This window comes from Colobus angolensis, unplaced genomic scaffold, assembly GCF_000951035.1.
Source record: "Colobus angolensis palliatus isolate OR3802 unplaced genomic scaffold, Cang.pa_1.0 Scaffold158, whole genome shotgun sequence".
NCBI lineage: Eukaryota > Metazoa > Chordata > Mammalia > Primates > Cercopithecidae > Colobus > Colobus angolensis.
The window spans coordinates 245,749-264,800 of NW_012114688.1; the positions used below are offsets into that span (position 1 = coordinate 245,749).

The 19,052-nt window shown below is 38.1% G+C and overlaps 1 protein-coding gene across 3 annotated transcripts in view; it reads left to right on the top strand.

The window, feature by feature from the left end:
- The first annotated feature begins 11,000 nt into the window (after window positions 1-11,000).
- The window catches only part of PDE4B (phosphodiesterase 4B, cAMP-specific), a 621,546-nt gene continuing 613,494 nt past the window's right edge, over window positions 11,001-19,052 (top strand). For 2 of the 3 annotated variants that reach the window (XM_011936840.1, XM_011936844.1), the window contains exon 1: window positions 11,001-11,121. The gene's annotated coding sequence lies outside the window, so the exon portion shown is untranslated. Of the gene's footprint in view, window positions 11,122-11,508; window positions 11,749-19,052 lie in introns of those variants that run through there. The other variant, XM_011936841.1, reaches the window with a different exon arrangement.

Consider the following 19,052-nt stretch of genomic DNA (forward strand, 5'->3'; position numbering starts at 1 on the left):
GTATATACCACATAAACAGAATTAAAAACAGAAATTACAGATTATCTCAATAGACACAGAGACAGCATTTGACAAAATCCAGGATCCCTTTATGATTGAAAGCCTCAGCTAAAATCAGCACTGAAGGGACCTACCTTAAGGTAATGAAAGCCATCTATGATAAACCCGCAGCCAACATTATATCAAACAAGGAAAAGTTGAAAGCATCCCCAATGAGAACTGGAACAAGAAAAGATGCCTACTTTCATCACTTCTCTTCAGTGTAGTACTGGAAATCCTACCTAGAGCAGCCAGACTAGAGAAAGAAATAAAGGGCATCCAAATCAGAAAAGAGGAAGTAAAACTGTTGCTGTTCACGATGATATGATTGTATATCTAGAAAACCCTAAAGACTCATCCAAAAAGCTCCTAGAACTGATAAATGAATCCAGCAAAGTTTCAGGATATTGTAATGTGCACAAATTGGTAGCTCTGCTATACACCACAGCGACCAAGTTCAGAATCAAATCAAGAACTCAACACTTTTTTACAACAGGTTCAACAAAACAAAACAAAACAAAAATACTTAGGAATATACCTAACCAAAGCTGTAAAAGATCCATACAAAGAAAACTACACTACAAAACACTGCTGAAAGAAATCATAGATGACACAAACAAATGGAAACATATCCCATCCTTAAGGATAGGTGTAATCAATAATGCAAAAATGACCATACTGCCAAAAGTAATCTACAAACTCAATGCAGTTCCCATCAAAATACCATCATTGTTCTCATCATCATCTACCATTACTGAGAAAACATTCTAAAATTCATATGGAACCAAAAATGAGTCTGTATAATGAAAGCAAGACCAAGCAAATATAACAAATCAGGAGGCATCACATTACCCGACTTCAAACTCCACTATAAGGCTATAGTAACCAAAACATCATGGTACTGGTATAAAAATAGGTAAATAGACCAATGGAACAGAATATAGAACCTGGAAATAAAGCCAAATGCTTACAGCTAACTGACCTTTGACAAGGCAAACAAAAACATAAAGTGGGGGAATGGACATCCTATTCAACAAATGAGATGGAATAACTGGCAAGTCACATATAGAAAAATGAAACTGGATCCTCATTGCTCATCTTACACAAAAATCAACTCAAGATGGATCAAGGACTTAAATTTAAGACTTGAAACCATAAAAATTCTAGAAGATAAAGTTGGAAAAACCCTTCTAGACACCGGCTTAGGCAAAGGCTTCATGACCAAGGACCCAAAAGCAAATGCAACAAAAATGAAGATAAACAGATGGGACTTAACTGAACTAAATAGTTTCTGTGCAGTAAAAGAAATAATCAGCAGAGTAAACAGATAACCACAAAGTGGGAGAAAAATCTTTGCAAACTATGTATCCGATAAAGGAGTAATATCCAGAATCTACAAGGAACTCAAACAAATCAGCAAGAAAACAAGCAAACAAACAATCCCATCAAAAAGTAGGCTAAGAACATTAATAGACAATTCTCAAAAGAAAATATACAAATGGTCAAAAAAATGAAAAAATGCTCAACATCACTAATGATCGTAAAAATGCAAATTGAAACCACAATGTGATACTATCTTATTCCTGCAAGAATGGCCGTAATTAAATAATCAAAAAATAATAGATATTGGCATGGATGTGGTGAAAAGGGAGCACTTTTACACTGCTAATGGGAATGTAAACTAGTACAACCACTATGGAAAATGATATGGAGATTCCTTAAAGAACTAAAAGTAGATATACCATGTGATCCAGCAATCCCACTACTGAGTATCTACCCAGAGGAAAAGAAGTCATTATATGAAAAAGACATTTGCACATGCATGTTTATAGCAGCACAATTTGCAATTGTAAAAATATAGAATAAGCCCAAATGCTCATCAATCAACGAGTGGATAAAGAAAATGTGGTATATATATTCCATGGAATGCTACTTAGCCATAAAAAGAAATGAAATAATTCACAGCAACCTGCATGGAGTTGGAGGCCATTATTCTAAGTGAAGTAACTCAGGAATGGAAAGTCAAACATCAAATGTTCTCACTTATAAGTGTGAACTAAGCTATGAGGACACAAAGCCATAACAATGATACAATAGGCTTCCGGGACTCAGGGGGAAGATGGTAGGGAGGTGAAGAATAAAATACTACACATTGGGTATAGAGTACACTGCTTAGGTATTGGGTGCACCAAAATCTCAGAAATCACCATTAAATAACTTATCCATGTAACCAAACACCACCTGTTCCCCAAAATCCTACTGAAATTTTAAAAAATAACAACATCAAGTCAAATACTCCAAAAGAGAAAAAAAAGTGATACATCATATCTACAGAACCAAGAACGAAAACCATATGATAATTACAATAGATGCCAAAAAGCATTTGATAAAATTCAACACCCCTTTATAATAAAAATTCTTAACAGACTGGGTATGGAAGGAGCATACCTCAACACAATAAAGGCCATATATGACAAATTCACAGCTAACATTGTACTGAATGGAGAAAAATTGAAAGCCTTTCCTCTAAGATCTGGAGCAAGACAAGGATACCCATTTTCATCATTTTATTCAACATAATACTGGGAGTTCTGGCCAGAGCAATCAGGCAAGAGAAAGAAATAAAGGACATCTAAATTGCAAAGGAAGAGTTCAAATTAGCCTTGTTTGCAGATGATATGACCTTACACTTAAAAAATCTAAAGACTCTATCAAAAACTGTTTGAATTGATAAATTAAGTTCAGTAAAATTATAGGAATGCAATATCAACATAAAAAATCAGCATTTATATATGCCAACAACAAAGAATCTGCAAAATAAATCAAGGAAGCTATTTACAACAGCTACAAAGAATATAAAATGCCTAGGAATCAATGTAACCAAAGAAGTAAAAATTCTACATAAGGAAAATTATAAAATTCTGATGAAAGAAAATTGAAGTGAACACGAAAAATGGAAAGATATTCTATGCTTATGAATTGAAAGAATTAACATATTTAAAATGATAATATTATCCAAAACAAATTACAGATTCAATGCAATCTCTATCAAAATGTCAATGATATTCTTCATGGAAATTTTAAAAACCCTTAAAATTTTTACGGAAGCACAAAAGACTTTAAATAGTGAAAAGAATCCTGAGCAAAAAGGACAAAGCTGGAGGCATCACACTGACTTCTAAATATGCTATAAAGCTATAGTAACCAAATCAGCATGGTACTGGCATAAAAACTGACACAAAGACAAAGCGAATAGAGAACACAGATATAAATCCACATATTTACAGTAAATTCATTTTTGACAAAGGTATCAAAAACATGCAATGGGAAAAGGACAACTTCTTCAATAAATGGTGCCATGAAACTGAATAACTATATGCAGAAGAGTGAAACTAGACTTCTATTTCTCATAATATAAAAACATAAAATCAAAATGTATCAGAGACTTAAACTGAAGATCTGAAACTATGAAACTCGTAGAAGAAACTATCGGGCAAATGCTCCAGGACATTGGTTTGGGCAAAAAATTTTGGGGGTAAGACCTCAAAAAGCACAGCAATCAAAATAAAAGTAGACAAATGAGATTGTAGCAAGCTAAAACAGTTTTCTGCAGAAAAGGAAACAATCAACAAAGTGAAGAGACAATCCATAGAATGGGAGAAAATATTTGCAAACTATCTGACAAGGGATTAATAACCAGAATGTGTAAGGAACTCAAACAACTCAAAAGCAAAAAACCCAAATAATCCAATTTAAAAATGGGCAAAAAAGTTCAGCACACATTCTCAAAAGTAGACACATAAATGGCCAACAGGCATGTGAAAAAATGTTCAGCACCACTAATCATCAGATAAATGCAAATCAAAATCACAATGAAATGTAATTTCATCCCAGTTGAAATGGCTCTTATTAAAAAGGCAGGAAATAATGGATGCCACTGAAGATATGGAGAAAGAGGAACCTTCATACATAATTGGTGGGAATGTAAAATAGTAGAGCCACTATGGAAAACTGTATGGAGCTTCCTCAAAAAACTGAAAATGGAATTACCAGGTGATCCAGCAACACCACTACTCTGTCTATGTCCAAAAGAAAAACAAAATCAATATGTGGAAGAGATATCTGCACTCTGTCTATTGCAGTACTATTCAGAATAGCCAAAATATGGAATCGAACTATGTGTCCATCAGTGAATGAATAAAGAAAATGTGGTCTATATATACATTGGCATATTTTTTAGCCATAACAATGAGGAAATACTGTCATTTGCAGCAACATGGATGTAACTGGAGGTCATTATATTAAGTGAAATAAGCCAAGCACAGAAAGAAAAATATTGCATGTTTTTACTTGGACTTGCGAGCTGAAAAAGTGGATCTCATTGAGATAGAGAGCAGACTGGTAGTTACCAGAGGCTGGCAAGGAAAGGGAAGAGGAAAAATGAAGAGAGGTTGGTGAATGGGTACAAATACACATTTTGATAGATGAAAGAAGGACATCTTGTGTACCTTGTGTTTGATAGATCAGTAGGGTGACTATAGTTTACAGTTATCTATTGCATATTTCAAAATAGCTAGAAGAGAATAATCAAATGTTGCTAGCATAAAGAAAAGACATTTAATGTGATGGATACCCCAATTACACTGATTTTATCTTTACAATTTATATAAATGTATTAAATTATCACAAGTACCCCCCCAAAAATGTTCATCTGTTATGTATCAATAAAAAATACAATTAAATTAAAAAGTGAAAAACTCTCAAAAATGGCTATTGAATTTTTCAGATGCCTTTTTAATGTCTCTAGAATAAAAATTTTATGGTTCTTTCTATTTAGATCTTTCCTTATGATTATTTACCTGACAAACTGCTAATATTGAATGATGCTTATATTCTTGGATTTTGGATTTAAAAGTAAGACTGGTCTATACATTTCCCTTTTGTGTGTCCCTTATTAAATTTTAGTATTAATGCTAAATACTTTATAAAATTTAATTGAAATTATTCCTTCTTTTTTACACTTTTTAATAGATTAGATATAATGAGAATTATCCATTCTTCAATGGTTTGGTAAAATTTCCTTGTAAAATTCATATTGGCTTGGTTACTCATTGGAGGAGGGCAAGGAATTGACAATTTTCTCAACTTTTTCCCTTTGGATTTTCTCTGTCCTCTAAGGTCAGTTTAGGTTGTTTATATTTCCCACTAAAAATACCCATTTAACCCAGATTTTCAAATGCATTTGCATATAGTAGAGCATGTACTGTCAATTGGGGCAACATATCTCTGATATTACAATGGTTAATTTCTCTCATTAGGGAAAAATTAAATTAAAATTTTCTTGGGAAGCAAAAATGAAAAAATGAGGAACATTATAACAGATTAATCTTTAGAATTACATTAACATTCTTTACTTCTATGTTTAACCCCTTTTAATTTCTTACAGTGTATTTATATTTTTTTGATTAATTTAACAATTATTTTAAATATTAAAAAGGCTGGCTTTTCAAATTACACATTAGCTCTAATCACCTTCCTTTCCTAACTCATTTATTAATTTTTCTAAATTGTTTCATTTTTTTTCTTTTAGCTTCCTTCTGTTTAATAGTTGTTTTTCTAACTTTTTGGTTGGTGCATAATTCATGAATTAAGCTTAAGCTGTATCACATAATTCTTTTCAGTAGTGTTTTCATACTCATTATTTTCAAGAAATCCTACAGTTTTTGTTCATAAAGTTATTTAAGAGAGTTTTTTGTTTAGAATTTTCATGTGGAAAGATTTTTATTTTTCTGATTTTTCTATTGATTTCTGTTTTTATGGAATTGTCATCATATAGCATTGTCCCTAATTTCTTATTTTTGCATTTTATCTTTATGGTTTAATAAATGGCAATTTTTATGAATATAATATTAGCCCTTAAAAAGAATATGCAATCTCTACTTTAGAGGCAGAAAGTCTGATATATCTGGAGTTGACTGAGGGAGGTGAGTAAAACTGTCCTATTGTTGCTCTGTTGCTTTCCATATGTCTTTATATCTCTTGTAATAAAACTTGTATATACAAGTTTCTGTTGTGTATTTGGTTCATAGATATTTATAAATTTCACATCTTCATTATGATTTTTACTTTTTATATCATAAAGTGCTTTTCTTTGCTTTATTTAATACTTGTTTGTTCTGAGTCCAACTTGTCTGAAATTAAAGTCACGAGTTCCACTATATTATTACTATTCCTTTGCCATGTATTTGGGTGGGGGGAATGTGGATGGGTATTATTTGGGTAAAACTTTGCTCTTCCTTTAATTTTCAACCATTTGAACCTTTTTTTTTTCAGTGTGTATCTTATATATAGCATGGAGTTTTGGTTTTAATGCAATTTGAAAATCCTTTAAAAAATAGCTTAAAATGTATATTGACTGAAAAATATTTGTCTCAATTCTTTGATATATACATAGATACGTGTGTGATCATACATGTGTGCATGAATTTATGGTGCCTCTGATATTTAAGGTGTGCATTAAGGTGCAAATTTTCTCTCTAGCTGCTACCTTTATAATTTCATCTTTATATAATACTCATATTCTTTATTGTTTTGGATATAACTGTTAGTTATGAGCAATGATAAATTGGTATGTATCCTCTTCTTTTTCCTCCACTTCATTTTATCAGCTGCCATATTTTGTTTAAAAATTGCATTTTTTAGTGTTTATCTTTTTATGTTATGTATGCTTACTCTACTACTTGTATGTCAACTTTAAATGACATTTTCAACCTAAACAGTTACAGATGAGTCAATCAATGAACTTATTGTAATTACCACCACCTTTTTTCTTTCCCTTCCCAACATTGTGATTTGTGTCATTTCTATATTTTCAAAACCTATAACATTCAAACTTTTTGTAGTATTAGTTTTATAGTAAAAATACATTCAGTGTTCACCACCAGTCATTTTGAGAAAGTTTTCCCATTTTTATTCTAGTATATCCCCTTATGGGAGGAATATTCTTTGAGTTCTAATGTTTAAAAATATGACATTTATATATGATGAAAAGCTAGCTAGATATAAAATCCTTAGATCATATTTTTTTTCCTTGAGAATGTAATAAGTTTTCTTCCATTGTCATTGGAACAAAAGCCCATTGTCATTAGGCTTTGAATGTTGCTTTCAAGAAGACTGAGGGTAGGTTGATTTATTTTTCTTTCCCCAAGAATTGATTGTTTTGCTTGCTGCTTCAAGGATTCCTTACATATATATAAAACTCAATAATTTGTTAGTGTATTTCTTTGTTCAATCATCATGAATCATTTTTTCTACTACATGGTATTTATGTTGTACATGTAGATTGAAGTCTTTTTTATCAATTTCAAGAAAGTTATTTTATAATTTTGCTTGAAACGATTTGCTCTGTTCCACAGATAAGGTTTTCTTCTTTAGAGACTCCAATTATATGTGTGTTGTATTTCATCTATCATTATCAGTTTCACACAAATAATTTTGTTTGTTATATCTTACTTATCCACAATACTTATTCCTCTTTTGTGTTTCTTCCAATATTGCTTTCATTTCTGTCATGGTTTGCTTTTTGTCTTCTTTCTATTAAAAAATCAACTAACTTCATCCTTCTCATCTCTGTCTTGAGTTTCTTCATTTGTACTTTTTGGTTTTCCTTAATAGATGATGTTTATTTCTTAACATAGCAACAAATATGCTTCATTTAGAGAAACTACACTGCTTATGAATAAGATTGAAGACTCTAGAACAAGATTAACTGGGTTTAAATACTGGGTCCTCCTCTAATTGTGTGATCTTGAGTGTTACTTAACTTGTCCCTTAGGTCTTTAAATCTATATAATGGTAATAATAATAATATCTAATTTACAGAGTTGTGTTGAGAATCAATTGAGTTCATATCTCTATAAAGTGGTTAGAATATTGCCTGGCAACAGTAAATACTATGCTAAAGTATTACTAGTTTTTTTCTTGCATTGCAAAATTTATAGTCATAATTTTAATTGTCTCTGTGACAACACTTTTTTCCCCTCATCTATTAAAAAGTTTTGATGCTCATTTTCTGAATTTTAAAAATAGTATGTCTGTATCTGTGTTATGCCAGTTTCTTCTTTATCACTGCTCACTACTGAATGAATTATTTTTCTGGTCAAAGTCCTCAGAGAAAGTTCCTGATGTGGAGGTTGCAAAGTTCCTGATGTGGAGGTTGAGAACTTTTCTGTTCTCAAAACAAATAGCTCCCACTTAAAGATCCCCAATAATTGACACCTCCATCTACCCATGTCCATAAAATCCTCCCACATTGACTCTGGACTTAGCTACATTACTTGCTTTAGCCAATGGGACATTAGCAAACATGACACATACAGAAGCTTGAACCTTGAAAGGGTGCGAACACTAGAGCATGAACACTAGGCCGCCATTTCTCTCGTTATTGGGAACATGTCTACCTCCATGTGAAAAAGCCTGACTAGTTTCCTGGGAAAACGCCCTGAGTGTACAAGCCATTCTTTCAGAGACCCAGATTTGTGAGTAAGACCTGCTGATACCACATGGGGCAGAGATTAGCCACTAAGCCCACACAGCTGAGCCCATCCCAATTTTTCATCTCACTAAATTGTAGGCAAATCACTGGTAGTTTTAGCAATAGATTATAGATTCATTTTTACTGTTGCCTCACAGGCAGACTGCTTTTAGTATTTATGGCATCTTTGTATACTCACTTCCTCTGAGACTTTGAAGGGAATTAGGTCCAGAAGATCCTTTTCCAATAGTTCTCTGCTCCCCAGTTTTTACAAAGAAGGAATAGAACTTTTACGTTTCATAGTGATTTGATAATCTTCAAGCATTAAAGTTTTGCTGACGCTGAGATCTGCTGCTACCGTGTTTCTGGAAACTCCCTGTGTTTCCTTTCATCATCCATATGTATGTGTCTCTTTTGCCTTCCTTCTGCTTCTGCTCCAGTTTTTGAGAGACATAGCTTTTGCATTTTATGATACACCTCTCATTTCCCAGAAAACATATTTTTGCTGGCACTTTCTGATATTTCTACTGCTGGTTCCCATTGCCTCTCCCTGGGCCTTTTCCATATGACTTCTGCCCAAACTCAGCTGCTTTTGGCAACCTTTAGAAGCACTTTGGAGTTTGTAGGTAAAATCTGTATAAATTTGTTGAAAATGGTGTTTGACACTTCTTTTCCATTCTCTTTGTTAGTTGATGTAATTTTTAGAAAGAGATGAGAAAGATGCTTAGAAAGCTGACATCATTTTCTACTGGAATCTATGTAATAATTCTTTTTGCAGTTACAACTCTTTGGACACATTTTTCTGAAGATGATGTAATAACCTTGGGAGGCTTAGTAATTATTAATACCTTTCAAATTTATCATATTCAAAAAGGGGCAGCATGATGCTCAAATTGGTTCTTTTTTTCCCCTAGATTGATCAATTTAGATTGCTTACACTCTCTTTAGGCAATGGTTGCCTTACATTTAATACATCTAACTAATTAATCCTAACTGTAGTTCAGAAAAAGAGATTACATTGTCATCATTTTACAGATGAAAACTGTGAGAACAATGACTACATTGCAGATTTTGTTGGCTTCCTTTCAGGTGCTTATTGCCTCACTATTATTAATTTGAGCTTTGGGCTCAATTTCAAGGTTATGGATGAGGTAGATGGTACAGTGTAAGCAACAGGTCCAAAAAGGCAGAATAACCAGTGAACACTTGGTAGCATCTCTGATGTGGGGAAATGGGTGTTTTACACTCCAAAGGCTAGTGTTTGAATATGTTGCCTCCAAAACCATGAAGGGGAAAGTTCATTAAGTTCCCACACTGATAAGCTCTTAGACATGCCTTTCAACATATAGGCATGTAAAGCTATTTTGGGTGAATGGGTGAATAGTAGGTTATTAGGTTATTGCCCTTCTTTGGGAGGTCCCTATTTGTCCTTTAATACACAGTTCAGATGGGATTTAATTCCCTGACCTGTTCCTTCTCTTACATATAAAAAATTGCTTAAGCAATTGGTATGTGCTTCTGTTGTGAAATACTTGTGTTGTTTGTCTCGGGCTTTCATAGTTGGTTCTCCTATTAGGCAGTGAGCTCCTTGGGTGCAGAGACTATGCCCTAATCAACTCTGCACCCTCAGCTTCTGCAAAGTGCTCAGTGCAAAGTAGGTGTGCCATGACGTTTATTGGAATAAATCTATAAACAGGCAAATGTTATCTATTAAAGTCATTTTGGTCTCTAGCTAGTGTAGTAGTTGGATAGGCAAAGTTATTTCATGCCTATCTTCCTCCTCTTTTTCCTTGCCAGCTTCCTTCTTTTTTTCTCTGACTGAAAGGGTTGGACAACCGGGGAAAAGGAAACTTGTGCTTTCCAGCATACCTCTCGCACTCTACACACACACGCACACGTAGGACTCCACCCTGTTGCATTTTTAAAGCAGGCTCAGTGAGGTTCTGGAGTGCCTGTTGCTCCATCACACGAATTCCCAAGTTATGGGACCCACCTTCAGGGGTGTCTTGGTGGAGAATCTCTTGGGAGGTGATCTGACCTGTTGGTTCAGGAGCACTGCGCGTATTCACTCTGGAGCTCCTTTGTGCAACCGGAGACCAGCGGACTCCCACGGTCCCACTGGCTCCTTCCACGTAATGTGCCCGGCTGGCTCTCTCGCCTCCCCCAACCCGGGATCTGCGTTCCCTGTGCCCCAGTCCCTCTTTGTGCAGCCAGTAGCTGCAGAGCTCTTCGTCCTGTATTCATGGCAGATGCACAGCGAGTGACTGACACGTTCCAGGGACGGCGAATGGGAAAGAGCGCGGGCGGCCGGGGGAGGGGGTGTAGTGGCAGACGGCCTCTGGGATTATGAATGGGGGCTGGGGGGCCGGCGAGTGTGGGGTTCAAACCGGGATTTTCGGTTTCTGGCTTTGGATAGGCACGCAGGGCTGTGCGTAATCCTTCAGCTATGGTGGTAAGGGAGATGCTGTGAGCTCCCAGCTGGGAGAGAGGGTTATTTTGCAAAACTCCCCTGGTACCGTGCCCATAGAATATTGCAGGAGGTCTGTGAGGTAGGTGGGGAAAGAAAATAAACTAGGAGGGCAATGGGAGAGGCCAGACGACTGGGGACGGCGTGCTTTGCACCCTAGAATTGACAGGTGGTGGTCTCAGCAGTTACAATCTACTACACAGCATCTCATCCGTGCGATACGGTCACATTGTTATTCCCCGCACCCGGCTGAAGAGCGCAGCGCGGCCGACCAAGTGGCATCGGCGAGCTGTCTCTTCCGGGGGGCGGGGGTGGACAGTAGGGAGAGGGGGTTTAAAGGGCCAGAGGAGGAGAGAAGAGCTGAGGGGCGCGTCGCCAGCGCCTGTGTCTCCCTGGCGCGGGTCCCCCAGGCTAGCCCGCTGGCCCGTCCGCGCGCGCGCTCCGCAGCCGCCCCCGGCCCGCGCACCCCTTCCCGGGGCTCCTGGCCTCTCCTCAGCGGCTGCAGGCTCTTGGTCGCGGGCCGGGCCGCACGAGAGCGCCCTCCGGGCAGACTTTCGTCCCCCCTCCCCCGGGAGCGCGGAAGACTCACTCGCAGCGCAAGGTCTACCCGCGCCGGGTGGAGCACCGGCGTCCAGAGAGCTGCGGCCGCGGCTGTGCAGCAGAGGCGCCTCCGGCAGGAGGAGGGCGGCTTCCGCGAGGGCAGCCTGAGGTAAGGGCTGCCTAGGAGGCTGCGGGTTTATTTTTCCTCATTCTCTTACTTCATCACACACTGAAGCCGCAATGGAGAGTGTGGGGTGCTGTAAGGCTGACGGGGGGCGAAGAAGGAATGGGGTCGGCGGGCCTGGATGGTCGTATTGACGGCGTCATTGTCGCCCCTTGTAGAAAATCCGTCAACCGGCCCCTAGCCTTTCGCCCTCATCTTCTCTGCTTCGGCTTCCGCCCTTGGACCTCTTGACAAGTCACTGGGGAGGAGAGGAAGGAGAGAGGCTAAGGGAGAATGGAGAGAGGCAGAAGGATTCAGGGCTTGGAAGCCCTGGAGTAGGTGACGGATGGGCGCGCGGCGCTCAGTGATTGACTGCAGGCGGCAGGCGCGGAAGGGAGCCTGAACTACCCAAGAGTTTGCTGGGCTGAGGCTCCAGGATGGTCCTGCGTGCCCTGGTGGCTGGGGCACCAAGGGGGCGTACTCAAGCCTAGGCATCACCAAGGCTCTGCCAGGAACTTTTGGGAAGCTCTGTCTGGTGTTTGGTTAGGGGGCTTGGACCTTTCCAAACTACAAGAGTGTTTTGGGGAAGGAAGAGGCTCTCCTCCTTCCTCCTGTCACTTTCCTTAATGCCTACTCTCTTTTTCCATCTTCCTGCTTTGCCTCCTTTCTTCCCGTTTTTCACAGGCCACCTTCCTTGTGCGGTACTTCAAACACAAATCGGAACCCACTGTGGCCAATAGCTTTAAAGCGTGTATAAGGAGGATTGCACAGAGGAATCGCTCTTAATTACAGTGGTTATATATACTTGTGTGTGTGTGTGTGTGTGTGTGTCTGTGTGTGTGTGTCACACACGTGCCTGGGATAATTTTTAGCAAGACTTTGAGACTGTCACCTAAAATTACATTGTACTTATATTAGGTTTACATCATAATTATATGATGCCACTGAACAGATATGGTAACTCTATGCAGTCTACGTCTTAGATCTGAGATATAACTGTTCTTTGAATCACATGCATCCTTTAATTTCAAAGATTTCCAGCTGCTGGAAAACTCTTGGCTACCTTATAAGAATCAAAGGCACATTAAGCATAAAAAAACATAATAAAAGTCCAGATGCTATTTTTATTAGTAGATCATACTCCTCCCTCCCTTTCCTTTTGCTAAAAGCTGTTATTATACCAATTATATGCATAAAAACAAAACAAATTTGGAGATTTCCAAGTGTTTTTACCTACAACCTGAAGTGTAGGTAGGGGTCTGGAATTTATCTGTACACGAATTGACAAGAAGATAGATAAGGCCGATGATTTCACTGCAGGTAAAGGAAGTTGAGCTTCTTCTCTCTCAGGATACCTCATTTCTTGACATCCCAAGAGAGAAATCCCCTGAAGGTCAATAAGTATAACATTGGCTTATTCAACTCTTCAAATCAATACTTGTATGACTTGACTGCAATATATTTGCTGGCTGTTTCTATTCTTTTTCATTTTCTAAACAGCGTGCCAATTTTGTTAATTTACAAAAAATAAGTAAGACTGTTAAATGGACTGGAATTGTTGAGATGGCTTGATTGATGCATTGAGGCTGTTTATCTATATATCTATCATCTGTCTATTTTCCTTATTACAGTTGGGAGCTAAACAATGTTGCAGTGTGTCTACTTGTATTTTTATCAGCTGATTTGCTTTTCAGTTTCTGTGGCTTCACATATTTTGCAAAAATGAATTCTTTTAAATTTCGCTAGAGAGTAACCTGTTAGATATACTTGTTTGCTTTCAAAATAGGACTGTTTTTGATTTGAGGAATAAGAAATCAATCATACATGGTTTTCTGATCTTGGAGTCCTTTGCCTATCTAGAGACAGGTATTTAATAGTAATAGGTACTGTGTATGTACAAGTAAAGGTTTGTTTGATAAAGATACTGGACACAGAAATAATAATTCCATTTTGGTTTACAAACGGAATATTTAAAATCATGAAGAAATAAAGAGTTCTAGGTTACTCTTAATATCTTACTTGAGGCCGGGCGCGGTGGCTCAAGCCTGTAATCCCAGCACTTTGGGAGGCCGAGACGGGCGGATCACGAGGTCAGGAGATCGAGACCATCCTGGCTAACATGGTGAAACCCCGTCTCTACTAAAAATACAAAAAATTAGCCGGGCGAGGTGGCGGGCGCCTGTAGTCCCAGCTACTCGGGAGGCTGAGGCAGGAGAATGGCGGGAACCCGGGAGGCGGAGCTTGTAGTGAGCCGAGATCGTGCCACTGAACTCCAGCCTGGGCGACAGAGCAAGACTCCGTCTCAAAAAAAAAAAAAAAAAAAAAATCTTACTTGACTTAATTTGGCTAAGGAGCAAGAAGTATATGGAGTGGTTTTCAGTTAGAAAGATTTGGGGGTTAATAATTTATTATCATGTCATACAATTTCACCCATTTCTATTTCCAAAAACCTTCAAGCAGCATAGTTTGGAAGTGTAGGATGTTGCTGAACACAAAACAAATTAGTTCCTTCAGGCACTGGCTCTTGTAGCCACCATGTGGTAATACAGTGGACACTGTGATGTGCCAAATCATTCTTCAAGGAGGGACTTGTTGCCCCAGCTTCTGGGAGTGTGGTCAACAGACGGCCTTCAATGGTCAGACTCTTCAGGGATTGCCTGAGCTATAGAAAGCTCCCTTGTCCAAGGTCACGCCCCTTTCCAATGCAGCTCACATCCAGTGGCTGATCCACGTGGAAGTATAAAGATTGGGCCATCGCAGCACAACTCTGGAAAACTCTGAGGGATCTTTCTAGCTCTGAAGCTCCCTGAGGGCTTGCATTGCAGCTCTACTTTTCCCTTTGGTCTTTTCTGTTTCTTTCCCCATCCTTCCTCAGGCGGTTCCTAATAAAATAGGGCTTTGAATTTCATTTTAGAATTAGCTGGCCAGGGAAACCAACCTGTGGTGATGTTCCTACCCCATACATTCATTTTGCCAGTTTTAATCCATTGGTCTTTTGAAATGTGGTGTTTCAGCCATCAAATATGATATAGAAAATGCGTATGTGGAAGGAATTTATAGTTGACAGTTTCTTTTTATTCCAACACTTGAAAATTGTTATGTCACTTCATTTCACAGGCCTCCCTGGTTTCAATGAGAAATTTGTTGTTGCTTGAATTGATGCTCTCTTATATGCAATGCGTCATTTCTCTCTGGATAGTTTCAAGATTATTTTCTATGTCTTTAATTTTTGGAAGTTTGATTATGATGTGTTTTGGGATGAATTTCTTTTGGTTTGTTCTGTTTGGGATTTGATCAGGTTTGTAATGTGTAGGTTTGTCTTTCACCAAGTTGGGAGATTCTTAGGCATTATTTCTTCAAACACAAAAGTATTTCAGCCCCACTGTCTTTCTTATCTCCTTCTGTGACTCCAATGCTATGAAAGTTGGATCTTTTGTTGTTGTCCTACAAGACCCTCAGGCTTGGTTCTTCATTTTTTTTCCTGGTATTTTCTCTTTGTTCAAATGGAAAACATTCTACTGATCTGTTTTCAAGTTCACTGATTCTATCCTCTGTCTTCTTCCCTACGGAGTCCATTTAGTATTTTATTTTGATTACTGTATTTCTCAGCTCAATAATTTCCATTTGGTTTTTTTTGCAGCTTATGCTTATTTGCCGAGACATTCTATTTTTTCATTAGTTTCTAGGGAATTTGTATTTGCTTGCGGAAACATTTTTTTGTTTTGTTTTGTTTTTGAGACAGAGTCTTGCTCTGTCACCCAGGCTGGAGTGCAGTGGCATGATCTTGACCCACTGCAAACTCTGCCACCCGAGTTCTAGCGATTCTCCTGCCTCAGCCTCCTGAGTAGCTGGGACTGAAGGCGCGGCCACCATGCCCAGGTAATTTTTTGTATTTTTAGTGGAGAAGCGGTTTCACCATTTTGGCCAGGACGGTCTTGATCTCCTGACCTCATAACCTGCCTGCCTCAGCCTCCCAAAGTGCTGGGATTACAGGCTTGAGCCACCGTGTCGAGCTTGAAACATTTTTAGAATAAATGCTTTGTAATCTTTGTCAGATAATTCCAACATCTGATTCACTTAAATGTTGGTGTCACTTGATTGTCTTTTCTCATTCAAGTTGTGGTCATATTTTGGACATTTTAGCTATTATGTTAGAAGGCTCTGGGTTTCTTTTTAAATCTTGTATTTTAAGAGATAATCACTCTGTTTAGGGTTAGCACACAGATCCTGGCCTACTTTTGTGGGCAGTGGTTTCAATGACAATTTAATTTCTAGAGACTTTGAGGTGCTGTTAGTCTGCTTGGTTTGTCTGGTGTTTCGGGGCCTCCCACTGAACGCTGCTGGTGTCACCTGAAGGGGAAGAAGAAGCCTTCCCAGGCGAGGCCCTGTGGTGCCTCTAGGTCAGGGAAGTGTCTCTAAGTGACTTTCAGTCTTGCAGAAATAAGGAGCACTCTTAGGCCTGGAACTTGTTGTGGCAGGATTCCTGGTGCCAGTGCTTTGAGGCCACCTAGTATTGTTAAATGCAACCCAGTTAGATGCAGACGAGGAATAAACCTACCTAGATCATTTTCTACTACTAGGTTAGGAGTCGAGAGACTCTGGGCCTGCTGTTGAATAGAGAGTTGGAAGACACCCACTGCCCTACTGCTCTATTGTTCCTCCAGTCCAGAGGTCACTAAGCAGTCCATCTCCCTCTTGCCACCATTCTCAGTCCTCCTTGGGATGCCCCTTGCATTGTTCTTATTTTTTAATTAAAAATTTTTTTTTAAAGTTTTAAAAATTTATTTATTTATTTAGACAGAGTTTTGCTCTGTCACCTAGGCTGGAGTGCAGTGGTGCAATCTTGGCTCACTGCAACCTCTGCCTTCCGGGTTCAAGCAATTCTCTGGCCTCAGCCTCCCAAGTAGCTGGATTACAGGTGTGTAACACCACACCTGGCTAATTTTTGTATTTTTTTTTAGTAGAGACTGGGTTTCACCATGTTGGCCAGGCTGGTCTCGAACTCCTGACTTCAAGTGATCCACCTGTCTTGGCTTCCCAAAGTGCTGGGATTACAGGTGTGAGCCACCACGCCCAGCCACATATGCTTTTAAAAAACACTCTAGTTTAAATCTTCAACCACATTATACATTACTATCATTGATTGTATTTCCCTGTAATACATATTTGTTGTGGAGACATAGTTTAAACCTTAGTTCAAGATAGCTTAGTTAAATTAAGTTAGTCAATATTAATGTAATTGAAGAATTAAATGTCAAGTCATACCCTGTCAGTAGGGTCTAAGACAAAAATCTTGGTATGTGACATTTACTCTATGAAACATTTTTTTTTCAAGTTATCTTAATGCATTTTGAAACATATTAGTACTTCTCATTTATTGCCATCTTTGTGGGAAATACTAAAAAGTCCTTTATCCCATGGACACTTTAACCTTAGAGAAAGTAAATGACATTATTTCCATAAGCAACTTGCTGATATTTTGAATGGATTAAGGAGCAGATACCAGGATTCTGTCTTTGGCTCTCCTGGTATATCACAGTGCTGACTCATAGAATTATGGCATTTTCAGAACTGAAAGTGATCTTAGAGATCACCTATTTCAACCTTATTGTTTTATATTTTATAAAACTGACATGTTAGAAAGTCATAAGGGAATCTAAGTTCCTTCAGTTCAATGATGGCAGGGCTTGTTTATTCTGATTTGATATTTTCTTTAAGAAATCAGAATTGCCTTCCTTTGAGAAGGCTTATTAAAAAACTATTGTGAGGTATAATCTCTCAGTACCTCTTTTGTAAAAAGAAAAAATACTTCAATAAGTTGGGAGGACATGATTTATTTTTAATAAAAAGTAGGCTTCTTTGAAAATCTGAGGGACATATGGATCAATTATCCAGAAAAATGAACATATAGTCAAAAATTTGCATTCAGTATTAAGTATTTACGGATTCCTAGGAAAGACCTCCAGATACTGTTTTGTGTTATACTTGTGCATTAACCGTGGATTGTCTTTGTTGGGGAAAGTGATAAGGATAATGACTTATTTTATAGTCTGAGTCAGCCTTAAAGGCCTGTGGATGGTGGCAGTTGTCCTGGGCATGGTACATTGGTATGCTGCAGGATTTGTCTCCCTGCAGATTCTAGAGTGGCAGTAGGTGAGAAGGATGTAGCAGGACCAGCAGGTGTTCAAACACACTGACTGTGCGAAATACAAACAGGCAACTCAGCCCACAGGGCTTGCTCTCTCCTCCCCCATAACACACACACACACACACACACACACACACACACACACACACACTTACAACATATATTAAGATTCCTTAGAAAGATTCTCCATCTGTTTCTTTCTGCTCTCACCTTCTTACCATATGGAGAAACAGTGTCCTTTTGAGAGAATTCTCTCTTTTTCTGATAAGGCTGCTCTGGTGGTCATTTAAAACCAATTTCACCTATATCAAATGTTAAGGGCTGAAAAAAGAAAGATTAAAGCAGCATTTGCTGTATTTACTGGAGGGGATTTTTCTAAGGGTAAAAACAAAACCGCATCTATGTTTTTCTTATATCACGGATAAAAAATATTTTAAGACCATAGAACAATAACTGAATTCAGAGATCAGGAGGCAAGGCCAGTATTGAAATTACTTTTAAAGAGGCTGCCTATATGTACTTAAAGGAAGTTCTTATATACATCTCTGTGACTAGTACAGCTCCCTGGATGAGAAATAAGACTGAATTGTTTTGCAGTGTCATGAAGTATACCAGAGTGAAAAACTCAATGTAGAAAAATGGGAATGTTGTACAAAAAGATATAATAGAATGAGGCAGTTTTTTTTCTAGTTAATTACCCTAGAAAGCACTGTGTAGGACTTCTATTTGCAAGGCTACACTTTAGTAACTGAGTAAGTGAGGACTGGGAACTGGAAGTCCTGAGTTCCAGTGCTGCTATTTATTGGGTCAGTGACATCCTGTGTGTAAGCCTCAGGGTGTAAAATAAGGCTAACTTATGATAATCTCTAAAGTTCTTTCCAGCATTATCATTTGGTGAAACTTCAGATTAGTGGATATTGTTTGACAAAACATTTGAGGCATTTTGTGATAGGCCCGTGCAATTAAGTATTATCCATAAGAAAGATCTCCAGAAAGTTAATATTTGAATTTGAAATTAGTATTATATCTTGACATGGGCAGAATTTGCAACAGTACGAGTGGTCACGGTTGGGTTAAGACTATCCAACTATATGGTTATAGCATATAGCACAATTTGGGGAACAAACATTTTGTTGACAATGATAATGACAATGGTCATGAT